This window comes from Tigriopus californicus, chromosome 2, assembly GCF_007210705.1.
Source record: "Tigriopus californicus strain San Diego chromosome 2, Tcal_SD_v2.1, whole genome shotgun sequence".
Taxonomy (NCBI): domain Eukaryota; kingdom Metazoa; phylum Arthropoda; class Copepoda; order Harpacticoida; family Harpacticidae; genus Tigriopus; species Tigriopus californicus.
In genome coordinates, this window is record NC_081441.1 from 11,532,829 (window position 1) to 11,550,419 (window position 17,591).

Here is a 17,591-nt window from a genome sequence, read left to right on the forward strand (position 1 = left end):
TCTCGTGCAAGCCAAAAAATGCTACATACAGTAGAGCTAGATCCCTATCACGATTGCTCACATGATCAAGATATACAATTAAAAACTTCATTATCAGTCCCTTTTTGCCCTCTTCTCCAGGTTTGAGGCTTGAACTTTAGCACTCCAAGACACAAAAAAGGAACTGAGTTCTTGCGGAAGAAATGATGGACTATTTCAATCTCTCGGAATTTTCCTGACACGAAGTGATTTATACACCCGTTTGCATTTCATTGCCTCAAGTTTTTCCCATATTTCAAGATAGCTTGGCTGGTCTTTTAATTACCCAGAAATGGCGGATCAAGAGAACCTAAAGTGTGATGATGGCCTCTGGCCACCAATCCCCATGCTGGAGACTTGTCAGGCAAAGTTCAATTACTCACGTCGTTTACTGATATGAGGAATTGATTTGGTTCTCGACCACTTTAAGCATGATAAATGACCAATCTCCACAGACCATCATCGGTTTTTCTGTGAACTAGATGAGTGAAGAAGTCAATGGAAATGAGAGGAGAGATAGATTTATGTAAATTGAACCGAGATATTGTCGTCTAGAAATTGAGACATGGGCAAAAAGGCTCGCTTGGATCGACACGTGGAATGAGAACGCTCGCCCAGGTTTACGAATATAAATGGGGTTCCCTCATCTTGGAGGCTGTGTAAATGTAAATGGAGACGACACGAAAACCCATCCATCCCTCGCCATAAATCCATATCTTTCAAGCGCCAGTCAATTCTTTTTTGACCTGGTTTGTCCTTCAGTTATTGCTGCCTATGACCTTGCTGGTGAATATACCTCTCAGCAATTTGAGATCGATGGATCTATTTCCAGTTCAACCTGACCACAGAAAAATTAGCAACGCTTGAAATTGGAAACGTTTGGCAGGACACACATTGTTTCAATGACTCGAAGGAAAACTTTCGCGGATGAGTGGGAGCTTTGTCATGTTTACACTTACACAGGTGTCAATTATTTCTACCAAGCTTGATTATAAACATTTTTTCAAGCGTGATATCATGAGATCGTTACGCAAACTGATTCACAATTTTTATAAAATACGGCACAAAGGAAGTAGTGACAAGGGATACATCGTGGTACGTGCAGTTTGCGGAACTGCACAACAAAGAGCGGGAAATTGAAACTAACAAGGGCGATTTGGGTTGTTATATGTATGCAAAAAAAATGAGTTATTAGTTTTGCACCTTCTAAAGGAATTGGCAATTTTGCACACCTCCAAGACAAATAAAGCATTGATCAACTTTGGGCGTTGCAAAGGCCTTATTCATGTCCCGCCAACGCGGGAGACACAAATCGTGCAAAGTATGGTGCAAAGTAGGCCTAGTTGATGGACTCCCATTTGTAGGCAAGCAACCATAACACTGGCAATAATGTATCGCACCTCATAGAAGAGAGGTGTTAATCACTTGAACTCCTTTTGTTAGTACATTCCTGAAACCTGTCTTATGGGGCCTATTAACAGAAATTGATTTTCAAAATGAGGGAAGGGCTTGGTTTGTTTTTTCGTGCTGCCCTGTAATGGGAACTTAATACAAAGGATCCTCAAAAAGCGAACAAATTGAACAAAAAAAGGACCAGCGTTGTTAAAACAGGCGAGCACTAGTTACAAGAGCAATGTCTCAGCTGAAAAGTGCAGGATGTCAGGCTTGCACGAGAGCACAAGGTGTCGAGTTTGACGCTTTAGTGTTTTTGTCGGGTCCACCTAAATAGTGAGCAATCTGCTACCTCTTTCAGGGCTCTGAAGGGTGATTACCTGTCTTATCAGAAGTTTCAATCTCGCTGATGGACTGAATCTGTGCCTGGTCTGTTTTGCATGCCTTCTTGTCTCATTACCACGACTCAAAGTTTTCTTTGCAAACCAGCCACCATGGGGCAGAGGGCCTCTTCGAGTTGCATTGAGTAAGGGAATTTAACGTATGATGCATACCCGAGAGTTGCTAGGGATGGTGCCTTGAGTCGGGGGAACATCGTCCACACTTCCAAGACTTTTGCACGTGCTTGGCTACTGGACATGGATAAACATTATCCTTCAAAGTAATCACCACCAAGCACCTTACTTGTCCATGTACAACAAAAAATATGCAGCCACTCTTTGCCAAAATTTGCTGTAGTCAGTTTGTTTGCTAATCGGAGGATAGTCCCATCAATGGCTCTCGGCGTCATTAAAATATGGCATCACTGAACGCGAAACCTGTTTTTTTCCACGGCAAGACCCGAAGTCTTCATGTTTTCATTAGTCGAAAGAGAGAAGTGGCATTTTAATGTGAAGGTGGTCTAGAATATCAAAGTTAGTTCAACTCAAGAGATTGACCTCGTTTGTGGACTGTCGGAGTCTCTTTGGGACTTTGAAAGAAAATGCCTTCCAAGATGGGTGGAGTCGGAACTTGGCGAAGCAATTAACGTTCAAAACGATGCCCATCTTGCTTTATCAAACATTCCAAACCTTCAGTGGATGTCAGGTTGCCTTACTTCTTTCACAAGTACAGGGGCCTTAACGGAATATGATCACTTTACGATTGCTAAGGTGTCTCCCAAACACATGGGTCTCGTAAGAATTCATCACTTCCAGTTTAGAATTAGACGAGTACAAAGGCCAATATTCCAGTCACGGCGTTTTCCCATCAATTGTCATCAGCCAGGTATTGGCCAAGATGCATTTGGAGTGAGGAACCGCTCAATATGACCAACTCAATGTGATGATTTATGCTCAGAATCTCAAATAGTGCCGCCTTTTTGTAATGCCAAATATTTGCAAAAATATCCGCAAACTCACAAAAAATTGCCAGGAATATTGATGGATCCTTCGCAGCTCCGTATTTACTTCTGACATGTCGTTGAAGAAGGAGGAGGAGATAAAAACTCAACCAGAAAATGAGTCTCCCCCCCCCTTACCAGCAGCCCCAAAAGTGGAAAAGATTACGTCTATCTTAAGGGCAAATTTGGCGGACACAAAATAGACATTCCCATTTTTATGTGCAATGCAAATCTGGGTTTCTGCACATGCCTTGTTAAAAAAACAGGTCTCAAGAAAAAGGACAAATAAATAGTCCTGCTTGGCTCTAAATAATCGCACACTGGCAAAACAAGAAGCAGCTAGACTCTCAACTTTCCAACCGACCCTTGCTTTGAGACTAAGCAAAGATTTGTTTACAAACAAGAGCATATTTTTTCCAGTAAATATTACTCCCGGGCATCTAATCTCCACAGAAGATGAAGGAAAGAGAAGTCTCCGTCGGACTTGATCCGACTAATTCAATTCAGATTTGACGGAGGCTGGCATTTTTTAGTTTACGACGATTGCCAGGACTTTTTTCGGGTCAGATTGTAATTGAGGTCAAAAAAATGCCTAACCGGCCTCAAAAACAGCACCACTTTTGCAGTTTTTCCTTGATAGACAGCTTCCCTGCATTGGAATTTGAATGAGTTCCGCAATCGTGCGGGTCTCGGTCGGATTGGATATCGCGTGTCCACGGCCAAGAGAGATTAGACCAAGGAATGTTATGTGTTCAAAGTGAATGGCGTATCATGACTTGCGTATAATGTGAGTTAGCAACTTAGTTTCAGACATTTCAAAGAACACTGGATAAATTCCCCACTGATCGTAGCCAATCAATTGGTCTTCCATTTTATTTGTAAACAAGGCATGGAAAATTAGTCCACTAGCTTCCTTTTGGTCGGTTTGCCTGCTGAGACAGCGGGATTTTTTTTCCTCTCTCTCTCGAGAACGCTTACAATTCGCACAATTGAACCACCCTTGGAGGTGTAGTCCGAAAATCCCAACCCGAACCAGTTTATCTAAAAGGGTTCGGCGAACGGTCCTTTAGATATTGCATAGAGAGCAATAACTGGCCGAGGCCCATTTGACGGATTCTTTCCGCGATGAAACCGGGTCGGAATCCCCCCCGAGTTCTGAAGTTCTAAACAAAACGCAATAAAGTTAGAGGTCGCATTATTTCAACCAATGTTGCTCTGCGTACGTTAGATCCGGAGGTGATGATAACATTCATTCACCCATCGCCGAGCTAGTAGGGCATAGAAGGATATTTAATCTCGTTGATTCACAAGCTTGAGTGGTTTGACACCCAAGTTGATGATGGCCTACAGAAAGTTCACTTGCACACCGGCCATAATCCGGGAATGAAGCCATTCATGCAGAGCACTTTATTTCCATTTTCATAGCAATAAATGTCCGGCCAAGATAATCAAGAAGCGAGATGGCGAATTCTCATGGTACAGGGAAATAAATAATGCCCAGTGAAACGGTTTGTTAGCCAACTTTGGTGGCATTCGGCCTCAAGGCTATAATGTATTTTCTTTGGCTGGATATCCACCGTACTCCGGAGTGCATTTTCAACCGGATAAGTGCTGCAAATACAATTGCCACTGTCTCTCGTTCTCTCCCGGATTTGCATCGATGAAGTAAAGCCAGGCCATGAGATGTTGGCTCCTTGCATTATTTGGTCAAGATCGATCTGAATCACCTGTGAGATGGACGAACAAAAAAAAAAGCAGTGCCGGGACCCAGAGGCGTTATCCATGAATAGACTTACAAGTATGGAAATTGATGTGCCTTCCCGACCACAACCTCACGCAATCTCAAGGTACACAAGACCGGGGTCTGTTTGATTTGTGTGCAATGGGAATGAATAGTCCAAATTCGTGTGATCTCGTTTGGCCCCTTTGGCCAGAAAATGCGGTTTCCATCGAGGGCTTAATAACTCTAGATGGACACGACACTGACAGTCATTAACGGCTTTAGTGTGTGATTGCAAAACGTCATGTTCGGATGAATGACTCGAGATTGGTCTCTTGACAATTTCTTGCCATCGAGTCCAGAGCCCAATTTCTTAAAGCGAAGGATTGGATGTTACAAGCGAGAAAACCTCGTACTCTGCCACAGGAGTTGTCTCTTTCCCCGATCTAAGATTCACTCCTGTGCCCTTAAAGAACTGGGCTCTGGAGTCGGCCTCTTCCTTGATCTGAATTTCACACGTGTTGTTCCATCAGAGAGACAAAAACAATTTATCCATCACCCATCCAATGATCATAGATTGCTGCATTTGGTGGACCTTCAAACGCGTCCAGAGCTTATTTACGGGAGACGTTCGAGATTCAGATCTCCGAAATGAACGCACCAACGACGTTCATATATAAAGGAAGTCTTGTCGCCAAACCTTTCGGAGGAGATTCTGGTTCGTTTTAGTGCCCTTGATGCAATTAGGTCTTCAGGCTCACAAACACATGTCTTCATGTTGTGCAAGTAACTGTCCACACATCATTTTTTATCCCTAGCGCTGCCAAATGACGACTGCAACGGCGGCGACGGCGGCGGTGACGATTATTATTATCATTATCAGTACTACCACTATTACTATTATTATTGCCACTACTCTAATCTGCGGGATCTCATCTTCCTGATCGATTTTATTCACCTGGGAAAACTGGTGCGATAGTTCCGAACTTTGGCTGGAATCCCAAATTAGGACCGACAATTCTCTCAACAGCGTCGCCAAGTGTCTCTCTAAAACACGTTTTGCTGATTACGACGAGTCGCGAAATGGACTCTGACGGTTTGCTCGAGAGTGTCAAGACCTCGTCAAAGGCTTCCAGTGAGATTTGTCGATAAATAAACCGACCTGAAATGTAATCTGTAAAAAATCTTAAACTAGATGCAATCAATCCGTCCGAACTTCAATTCAAGTCAAGAGTGGCTTCTTCGTCTTACATCAAAAATTGTTATGGCAGCTGGACGATTTCAATACTACGCTTTTCGTCGAAGATGAGCAAATTGAATTGAAACGAATGTCCCAAAAAGATGAGAGGCCTTGCTGTGCCCTATTACATGATCGTTTGTAAAATCCAAGGCTTGCTCACAATATCACAATATATGATGAAATTTCCACATTATTGCCATCCTTTTCGAAGAAATTTCTCGAGCAGTTTAACTTGGATCATAATCATTGCTTATATATTTTTCATAATTTACCACCCTGAAAGACTTGAAATGTTCTCTCAAGAAAACCGAGTGGTGGGCGAATATGTTCCCCGCCCTAAAACATTTTGATTCGTTGTCAATCCGGGCAAGTTTTGACACAACACACTCTTTTTGAATGTAGTGATTTCACACCAACGCCCTGATGAATCGGAAATTGCAAAAATCTGCGCTCTTGCTTACGTGTCTTAAATATCCATATTCGGAGCGGCATCCGAGAATGAAATACCCACCGAATGCGGAATTTCAAAAGAACAAGAAACATGTTCAAATAAGGCTCCTGGACGATCGATCAACTCCGGTTGTGTTTGAGGGGTTGAATACGCTTTCATGAACTGTCAAAAGGAGATGCAAGCGATCTTTGCCTCATTGGGCACGATGCCTAATCTGCAGCAGACCCAAAAGAGCTTACATGGCATTCAAACAGCTTGCCACATTCCTACCTATAAAGAGAAGAGTGATCAACCGGGAAAACCCGCATCGATATGCTCAGAAAGGCTGTTTTCGACGTCGTCAGATCAGTTTTGCTTGTCGGGGCTTGTCGCCACAAGGAAATGGTTCTCGGCCGGATCGACTTTTGTCTCAAAATCGACATAAATAACCCACCTTGGAGACTTGAACGAACGAACGTACGACATGGTGTCAGACAATGTTGAGTGCACATTAGAGCCATTATTATCTTTTTTTCGCCGGGATTCTTTGCAGTCTATCATCTAGAACGCCATGTCCATGGGGCATAGGCCTCAAGTTTGGGAATTCCTCACACCTGGAATCCCTGTTTATTATGTCAGAACCCAACCTGATACCTGCTTTTATTTCCCAATATGCCCAGGCCTCAAATGATAGCCTTTTGGGGTATTCAAGAGGGGACGTTGGCCTCTGCTTCGACAAAACAAGGCCTGATGACAAAGCAATATCATCCACCGTGTACCTCTACCTCTGCCATTTTTGGGCTGTCAAGTTTTGAGAGGGGGGGGGATTTTTCTTAGCCACTTTACATATACATTCACACTGCTTGTCAAAACGGGAATTAATGCAATCCCTCGTCCCTTGGAAAGTTAGAAAATTGCATGGATGCAAGGATTTCTGCACCATTAGCGTTCGCGTAACATTTGTTCACAATGCTCCAGGCGACAAGGCGACGCTCCGAACCTGACTTTATCTAGAGAAATGTCTCTGGGTTCACTTCAATGTCGGGCTTGATTACAATCACATGTCACGAGGGCTTCTTCGTACCAAATCATGGTGGCAGGTTCATTGGTATGTCGTTGGGTCGTTATACTTATTTTTTAAACAACGCCTGATTGCGAAAAACAAACCACCTAAGCAATGAAGCTAGGGTAACCACATTCTGCATCACTATGGTAACGCCAAAAAAGCTTTTTGGATAGTTGGGGAAGTAAATACTGTATGGTAGAAATTATTTGCCCGGACAATGTCATTATCCCGGCAAACTATAATTATGAACTGTGCAAAATTGGTAAATATGACCATTGCACTCCGTGCTTTCTGCGTTCAATGAAGTCCTCGCAAATTATCAAAATCCATCAGAAAAGTTGAACTCCAATAGTCATACTTTTTCGGCAGAGAAGTTTGTACTTAGAATTGAGGAGGAATCTTCTTTCACTTCCTGGCATTTGTGTGATGATTTTTTGCGTGCTTCAAAGATGTTGTATGCCATCACCAAATGTGTCTGACGATGCAAACGGCGAAATGAGGGACAAGTCAGTGTGCGAAAATAAATTGCCTTTGCCATTTTAACCGCTCTTTCTCCATCTCTTCTTAGCTTTTGTCTTGGATTAAGCACAGCACGCCATGACCTTAAACTTGTCTATCTTCGTTAATGGGACCGGATAATTTTTACTTACTTAAGGTTCGTAATTACACACTTCTACGGAAGGAAGCTTTTTATGAGACTCTGGTGCATTTTTGGGCACCCTGATGAACGTATTTTTATCTTCCAACTTTGACGTTTTATAGTATATGTGAAGAAGATTCTTATTCATTATGTATTTAATGCTCAAGCATCCCCCCATGCTCCTTTGACAATGTTCTGTCGTTCTTAAGGTACTCGGAAATTTCCAATCAGATGAGACATGTTCATCGACAGATTGAGAGGTGATTGGTGGCGAAACGAATCGCTCTACAATGGAAACCCCCGTCCGCGTGTTCATATATGATGGTGGCAAAATCAAGTGAAATGTTGAGAGGGGGCACATAAAATGAGTTTTTGAGAGGTGGAGCGTTATTCATTCGAAAATCTTGACTCGCTCGCACATGGAGGCGGTTGCGAACCATTTCTTTGCTTTTTGTGCTAGTTTTTCCTTTGTTCCTCAATGGAAGAACATTCCTAATTGCACAAGATCCTGAGCTTAATTATGATTTCGAGCTTCAACGGCTTGTCCACTGAAATCTTGCCGAGCTTCTGGATCACCACGGGTGACGGATAGGGTCCCCATTTGACATAAATTAATGTGAGAAAATATTAATTACAACGTCTGAGCCACGCACATCGGATATATTCATAGAATATGGAAACAGTTATGAATAGAATCTTAATTGACTCCAAGGATTCTAGAAACGGATGCGTCAAAGGGACAAGATTCGAGACGAACCGCAGAGCCATCTTGAATGAGCAAATCAATCTTTTAAAGCACCATAGGAGTTGCCATGGACCGCGAACTTTATGGAGAGGTCGCAAAAGCTGAACATATTGCCCAAAATATGCGTGTCCTTCCGTCCACAAAATCGGATCGTTCAGAGGTTTGACAGAGCAGTTTGTTTGATCTATTCAATTGGAATCAAGGTCTTCATGAATACGATTTCCAACCCAATGGTTGTGATATCTTTTCGCTAGTAACTCAAATCCGCAGGTGAGGAAGCGATTTCAAATTTAATGAGGGACTTTGTAGAACAAGTTAAGGAATAGAAAGATTGTTTTAGGAAATTGCTCATGGACCCATAATTAGTGGCTAGAGCCTACCAGAAGACCCACCACAGCGGGCATCTAATGACTTTGACACTTGGTTGGTGAGGCCTCGCGACTAAATTGTTTATGCAATGAGCAGAGACCATTAATTGAATGACAGACTTGTTTTGTCCCAAGCTTTTAATGAGCCAAGGGCTGACAAAATCACTTGGGATCGCGTTATGAGGATGAGATTTAATTTCCCACACAAGATCACCCTCATCCATTACGTCGAAACGTCATAGAGTCCCTGACAATTTTTTGAACAAAGTCTGGCCAAAGAATCTCGCATCCGTTTGCTTTGGTAGTCAGTAATATCTGAAAGTATAGATCCCCCAGCAGCCAACTTCTCATTTCCGTTATTTAAAAAATTCAATCGAAGCCTTGTCTGAACCGGGAGGAAATGCATGACGACATGGAAATTGCCCCAAGGAAGCGAGTTTACAATCACTTTTTGCCCCGCCACCTTCGCTCATACTTTGACTCGTTTGACCAGATGACCACGCACACCAAAAAGATCATATAGAATACAGGTCGCAAAGTGTCGAATAGATCGTGATCGCCTCACAATCAATATTTTTCATTTACTACACATCAAGTCTGGAATGCCAAAGGTATCTCTTTGATTATCAATGGAAGAAGCAGGCCTTCAAATTAGATCGGCCGATGTTTTGATTGAAAGCGTTTCTAATGATTTAAAAATGGCGGCATTTTTTTCAGTGCTGCCAAGAAGCAAAACAAGTGCACTTGACGTGCAATTTGTTTGACTTGATGAATGTCATTCTAGTACTATTCTTGAGGCTCCGGAGAAAACAAGTCTCGATCAATTGGTTTGGCAAAGGGGGAAGTCGTTGCTGAAGTATCTACGTACGCTAAGTAGTGAATCAATCATCTTCAATTAGTTCACCCAATTGACAACAATTGTCCCTTGCACCATACAATCAAAAAGGTCAATGGTAATTCGTGTTCAATGGCCAAGATCCAATTGAAGGTACTCAGACATTTTGATTGGACGCAATTACTAGCTGGACAGGAAAGAAGCCAACCCTTTTATAAATCTATAACCGTTTGGTAGTTGCATATTCCCAACCAAATTCTACTTTTGTCAAATTGTGGTTGGTATTCATTCAATAATGTGACTCATGAAATTAATGGCTCACATTCCTGTGGACTAGCTTTTCTTACAGAACCTCCCCTCTAGCTTGGCAATCGCTATAAACAACCTTTTAGCCGTTCTTTTAAAAGATCCCAACAAAGTAATCATGATTACTGCATCGGGAACCATTCAAGAAACTTTGGCGACGCTGTCACCTGGTTCACAATATTTGTAAACTCAGTAGGGAGTGTAAGTAAGCCTGTTGATAAAAAAGTTGTATGAACAGAAAATGCTTCCCTTGAACGCCTTTTATCGCCCACATTTCTTTTAGTGGCATCTAAAGTGCTCCGCTCCATCATGTTACCCTATCAAAATACTTCAAAATATCAATTCCATAAGAGCTCTTCAACTTCCATTACAGGTCCATTACGAGAAGGGTGTGAGACAAGCTTGATTTGGTCTGGTTTTCCACCCCTCGAAAGCTAGCCCTTAATTCCAGACCACGTAATCAACGGCTTCACCAACCATCAACCCTTCTAATTTGACAATTTGTGCGAGTGCCCTTGGCGAAGACATTGATCATGGATGAAATCGTGTTATTACGTACTCCAGGATTGTTCTGGTCCTTAATCAAAAGAAGGGAGGGGGCGCAACCCTGATGAACTCCGATAGTAATGGTGATGAAGATGAAGATAACATTCCTCATGCAAAATATCTGGGTAGTTGATATGTTTATGTCCATATTAGGATGAGCTGTGTTCCCCTATCAATCCTGGTTAAGTCACGATCCTATCACTAGATAGAGGACGTTAGCAGACTGGACTAATTACTTGGACAAGATGCTCCAATAAAATGGAGCCCTGATCCAAATCGTCCTCATTCATTGGATCTGATTTTAAAAATGAGGTCCGTCCAAGATTGTAAAAGTAGGCTAATCACTCAAAATACTGGGATCTGATCACATCTCGCAATTTTTGTTTCCATTCAAGCTTAATTTGTCCCTTCTTGGTAGAATGACCCTATTTTGCCATCAGCTAATTCTTATTCATTTATACACTTCTCCCATGAATGTTCGTAATTCGAATCTCTAGCTTTTTCATAACTGAAAATTGAATCATGACAATTACAGCAACTTTAGTAGTTGAGTGAATATTTCAATGGCAGATGAGCTCAAAATTAGTGACCCATTTAAAAAAAACGCTTTTCTTGTAAAAAATGTGTAACTGGACCAAAAACCATGTAGTACTTAATAACGCTCTTAAATCCGTTCGAAATCTTCTCAACCAGGTTCAGTTAACCAGATTCAAGTGTCAGGCTTCCCCAGCAAAAATGAAATTGCCAGTTACCTCAACAAATACTCTTGCATTAACCCGCTTGACCTCGCCGTAGGCCAATTAATTCAATGTCCTATCAGTCGATTCAATCCTATTCCAGTTGGTTGAATCTCTTAATCTCTCTAGAACAGGTCTCTACCTTACCTTTCACTGAAAATACGAACTTCCGCGAACCAAACACACCGCTATTTTAGAACTTAAAAACCGCACGATCTTCCACTGCAAATCGACGCCAAGGTGCTCTTGTTTCCACTCTAAGCGTCAACCGACAACTGATTCCCGACTCTCGGTTCAACGTCGGGCTTGCGAAAAGAGCTTTGCGTAAAAAGAGCGAGCTATCAACCATCAACCATCGACCATCCATTCAGTCTGAGACTTCTGAAAGTACAGCATATACGCAAACTATGTACAAAATGCGCGGAGTACCACGAATCGAGCCCCAGAATCCCGCTGATTTTTCGAGCTCCATTCTCCGAGCTATTGCAAAAAAACGGGTTAGAAATGCAAATCTTTTCAAGAGGTGATTGATATCTACACCTCCTATGCGGATTCTTTCTCAATGAGTGCATTTCCTTCCGAAGGTTCGTTAGGAGAAGGGTCTTGTATAGACCTACGAACGATGCATACATACCAGGGTGTTGTTTGAATAAGCTTGAAACTAAGTGGTGGGAAACCGAACCGCAAGTGTTTGAGGGCATATGGAGCAAGTACATCGAGAATCAATTGGTTCCCGGAGGTCCAGACCGACGAATCGTAAATGGGAATCACATTTCGTGAATAGCTCGTAAGCCCAGAAACTTCATTAAAGTACGACATGAAAGAGGCAATTGGATTAGTTGGGAAACCATGTAATTAAATAACTTGCGACTTGGCGTTCTCGAATAACCAAATCCGGATGGGTTTCTTTTTTTATAATAGTATCTTTTGTGATTTGTTAATCAGTTCAGAGACGTGTGATTAGAATGTTTAATTCTGTCTGGAGCAACAATAAATCAATGGCATTTCTTTCGCAATTGGGCCTAATTTTTGAGCACTGACACAAAAAAAATCACACGGAATTCAGCAAACCCGTCAATTTATTCATTTACTTCATTGTTGCCTAATTTATCTATATATTTTTTTTTGTTTTTCACGGGCTTTTCCAACCGCTACAGGGAATGTAATCCCCAGTACTATTAAAATGAATGGTTATAATTCGTTTCACTCTATTGTTTTCACGGTTGCAAGTTAAGCTTTATATTTGTGCATTTCATTACTAAACGTTTTGCTTGAAACGACGTAACAAGTATTTTCGTAATAGAGACATTAAAAATACAAATTGATGTTTTTGGTAATTGGCACAGCACTTGCAGAATACCACAGTCTTTGAAAACGCAAATATGCAGTTATTGCCCACACACAGCTTACTAGGAGTTTGAAGAGTGGGTAATACTAAATACCTGAGAGCTTAAACCTAGGTTTTGTTCTGAATAGATATCAATTCCTTCTTTCATTTCAACCACTTTTGGGAAGTTTGGTATCATTCTCGCCTAAAGAAGCTTACTCGTCCATGCCATATCATCCAAAAAGTATTGTGCCGCATTGCCCAATATATATTTTAGGAGATTGCCCTGACGAGTTGTCTTGATTGAAGGAAATTTATGGCATGGCCAAAATCTCAAAAGCTGATATTGACTGAAGTTCATATTCAGGAAAAATACTCCTCTTCAGATAAGCCATTTCAAATGCAGGTGAATTACGTTGGTCTATGGCCATTTCCAGGTCCATATGAATGCCAAAGGAAGATCAAAAGTAAAGCCTTCTTACGCTGCACGAAATATGGTTTATGTTCCGCCCTGCAGAGGGCGCTCCTACCAAATATAGGGCCGAGGGGGTCAATTCCTCTTTATTGGATTATAATACGTATTTGTTTTTTTTTTTTGACTAATTCTATCAAAATCTTTTGAATAATTCGTGACCGATGTCAAATAATGTCCGGAGAAGAAATTTCGTTCATGGCGAGTAGTTTATTTAGCAATCTACCGTGCCTCTTCCCCATCTCGTCTGGGCTGTTTGACATTAGAAATAAGGGCCCCTATTGACATCGTTGGTCCTGCTTTGGCCTTAGTAACATCTTAGAACTTGAACAACTCTATACATTTTTTTAATTCTTGGGTTTGACAATTTGAGCTAGGAGGTTATTTTTATCAGTAATGAGTGGTCAATAAAAATACAATTACTAGCACTTGCTGGGAACAGATGTATTTTCAGGTTCATTAATTTGCAAACCTCTTGCGCGTAGGTTGTAGAAAAAGTATGTTCTCCTTTAAAACCCAAGAGTGGACATTCGCGTTCAAGATATTGCTTTTTAGTCTTTCGTCATGCGTTGTTCATATGTTTTCTAGGATGAAAGTTGTCCTCAAATTCCTTATGCAAAACGCTGGTCTCCTGTTTGATCTTCTCCAAAATATCCAACATCAGAAGTTTTGCATTCTTCATAGCTTCAATGTAAAATTGGTCTTCTAGTTTAAACCTGGTTTCGTATAGAATGGAATATTCACACCAATGTCCCAGAATGCACACCAAAAACAATCGAGACGATTATGGTACCTCATTTGAACCTTCATTTGTAGCTACAATAAGTACAATGCAATAGGCGAAATCCAATGAATACCATGAACAGAGCCTAGATTTGTAAGCGATGAGTTTGGAATTTGATCAAGAATAAGCATTTTGAGCCATTTTTAACAGGGTTAGAAAAAGTTACATTGCATTGAAAATGAATTTCAACGCACTTTTATCTATGATTGCTAGTGTCAGATATGCTATTCTGTCCCAATTAACAAATCCATCCAATACCTATGTTGACAAATGCCACAAAGATATTTTTGACGGATCAAGGTAAACTTTAATTCTTCAAAGGATGTTTTGGTCAATATGTGTCATATGGCCATTATAAATGAATCCATTGGTGTGATAAACAACATTTAGGGGACTCCAGGTTCGAGATCCTGGATATTTTGTACTCTATAACGAGCTGACGAAAACACAATGACACAGTAAAAATCATTTTTTGACAGATAATTTTTTGACATTCTTTGAAGTAACAATTATTAGGGTATTTATCATTGTAGGTACAAGGAATTCTGGCAATAATGAAAGCAATTCAAAACTCTGAACTAAGACGTATCCAATCTGGTAAGTCTTTGTATGAAGGGCGTAAAGTGTGCTCGAGTTACTTTAGGTTGCGGAGGCGAATCGAATCGAACTTACGGCTTTTCTAACGGCAGTGTCCTGCATTATCCATACCTCCATTTCTCATCCTTAAGACAATGGCTCTGGGAGTCTTCTTTAAATTTAGCCATTTTAGGGACTCTGGCAAAAGCAATCAAATTAACGGCTTTTCCATAAAAGTTGTATTTATCGGCCATAAATCTGATCTCTAATACTGACATAGTTTGACTTTCTTGGCATCGCGTGTCAGTGTGAGCATGGCAGCAAATTGAATGATTTAGAGCACAACCTTGTCTCCATTCAAGGCATACATCTTCCATAGTGTCATGCCAAGAATTTTTCATCCCACTTAAAGCCCTTTCAGCACCGAACCGACTCTTTTTCAACTTTGAGCTCTAGGTAGTGAGATGGCATTCGTATGAGGGACTATTGCCATCCACCAATCAAAGGGGTACTTTCTTGTAAAGTAGTGTGTTTAGAACTGCAAAGTTGGCATCATTTTGATCGTATTTGGCATTTACATCCATTCAACGTGATCACGGAATGGTTAAGCTAACATACACTTTCATTTGTTGAAGTATTAGACCTTTGCCATTGATGAAAATCCAAATTAATGGATTTTTCTCGCAGTTATGTTCTGATTCAGACATGAGGGTTCCCAGGGGGAGTTGGGCTGGAGAAAAAAGGGGGAGAGCAGACGCCCCGCATCTTTTTTTGGCTTCCTTCTTCTTTGAAAGCCCTACTTTACTTGAATTTAAGCAGCCACTTTCAGTAACTCAGAGCTTCACTCTTAGATGGCGGGACAATAGCACCATCAGAAAAGCACTGTCGCTGCCAGCTTATCATGACTTCTTTTCACCCCACCTAATTAGCGTTTGACTTGCTACATTGATTTGCTTCATTAAGCATTGGAGTTTTTATTGATTAATGTGCAAAGATGATTCTGGATCCCATAAGGGAACTGAGTTGTGTTTGTTGGACTTGTTTGTCAACCTGCAGGCTGTGTTGCCGTTCTCTTTGGATGAAAACTCAATCATTTTGTAACTCTCTGTTTGGCCGTTGGATGGCAGGACAATGTTACCGACGTTCCTGCCCCCTGCAGTCTGATTATCGTGATTTTTGTACATCTTGAGAACGTAAATAGCGGTCAATAAACGATAAATGGTAGATACATGGGCTGGTGCACATTTCATTCACTAAAGTAAACCCAAATTCCATTGCATTATCATTTGATCGCGTATTTGACCTTCAGTTTAGTTGAATCCTTCCAAAAACTGCGCCTGACATGTGTGTCAACAAGCAAAATAATTGCAAATTGCCCAATGGTCCAACTTGGACACATTTTTAATATTTGGAGAAACTATGCTTCCCCACATAAAACTAAATAGAACCCTTATTTACAATCCCAATAAAAACCCTCTAGATTTTGCAAAGAAAATTTGATTTATGCTTGATATGCCAATCAACATGTTTTAAGACATCGACACTTATTTAATACATAAATGATCGTCAGATATCAAATTGATTTCACCACACTCACTCCGAGATTGACATGGAAATACACTTCAGACACATTTTGTTAAAGATGTGTTACTAAGATGTGTTCACAAAAGATACCAGTGACTTTAGTTGGAGTGACGGCTCTCTCCCTAGAGTTCTAAATCTATCCAGCGTAAGCTAAGTGATGCTCTTGGCATAGGGTTGTTGATCCAATTAAGGCTCTGAAAACGGGAGATCGGTGGCCACTCCGAGCACTGAGTTGTGCTGAAGCAAGGTGACGGACGGAGAGGGTAATCAACCGATTAAGTTATGCATGCTCCTGCCGAAACACGTTTAGAAATTTGCGAATTGTCCCAACGTGCAATGGGACCCTGTCAAAGCATATACGGCTGGTGCTAACGTGGATTGAAGTGTCGAAGTCTTCATTGCTAGGCTTTGAGGTTTTCAGGTTCTTTATACAACTTTCGTAATAGGTGTTGAGTTGGGATTGGAGGAGGGATATCATAAAATTTGAAATATGCATATGTTATTTTTTTTGCGGACTTCCTTACCGTTACCGGGATTGGAATCCCAGCAGTTCAAGACGAGAAGATTATTCATTTTACTTGACTTGTATTTATATATATTATTTGATCGACCAACGAATTGGAGTTGGCTGATCTGGCTAATCCTTGAATATAAGGTTGATCCGGAATTTTAGTCAAAAACTTGTCCAAGTCTGACTTAAATCCTACTAATGGATCAAAGCCTACATAAGCCCTACGAATATTTGAGGGCAGCCAATTGAACAATGAAGGAGCCTGAGAAAGAAGAGATGTGGACTTCATTGTTTTAACTAGCCTGGATTCTCGAGGGCTTGAAGGTGCTCTCAAAACGCACATTAAGCCTCTACGGTCACTACAATTGACCCTAAATCCTGGGTTGGGACAAAGCTCATGAATGCTTTTGAAAATGTTCAATATCAGATACCTTTCGTACCTTCTCTGAATACTGCACAATCCCAACCGTTCTAACCTCTCCCAATACGAGAGCTCTCTCATATCCTCAATGTTCCTAGTAAAACATTATTGACTACGTGGTTTGGAAACAACGACGATTTTAAGAGTGGTGATAAAATTGAAACATAAAACTAATGACTAGAAAGCTATCTCCTATGATAGATATTTTTTAAAACAAGTGAACTTTTTTTGGTAAAACTATTTTTTTGGGTTAAGATTGATTCTAAATTGGGGCGAATTCCTTTGATGGACTGTTATGAAGGAGGCTCATTTTGTATCCTATTTTCTTTCTTTCTCAAAATGTGTTTTAAAAAATCTTGCACCGTTTTCACAAGAAGATAATTTGGTACTCGAATTTTGAGGTAAGAATGGATTTTTAAAATTTCCTCCTGTTTTTTGCACATTTTTAGCACTAAAAAGTTTTATCATTAATCTTGTTAAGAAAGGATTACA

At 40.9% G+C, this 17,591-nt stretch overlaps 1 protein-coding gene and 1 long non-coding RNA gene across 3 annotated transcripts in view; one reads left to right on the plus strand and one right to left on the minus strand.

Annotated features, from left to right (window-relative positions):
- The window catches only part of LOC131877080 (NADPH oxidase 5-like), a 50,540-nt gene that overhangs the window by 26,404 nt on the left and 6,545 nt on the right, over positions 1–17,591 (minus strand). The window contains exon 1 of one of the 2 annotated variants that reach the window (XM_059222641.1): positions 11,572–11,701. The exons of the other annotated variant lie outside the window; for it this stretch is intronic. The gene's annotated coding sequence lies outside the window, so the exon portion shown is untranslated. Of the gene's footprint in view, positions 1–11,571; positions 11,702–17,591 lie in introns of those variants that run through there. 2 annotated transcript variants of the gene reach the window in all.
- Positions 1,535–12,440, plus strand: LOC131877086 (uncharacterized). Its single transcript, XR_009372851.1, has 2 exons — positions 1,535–2,585; positions 10,515–12,440. It is a non-coding gene; the product is annotated as an uncharacterized LOC131877086 (long non-coding RNA).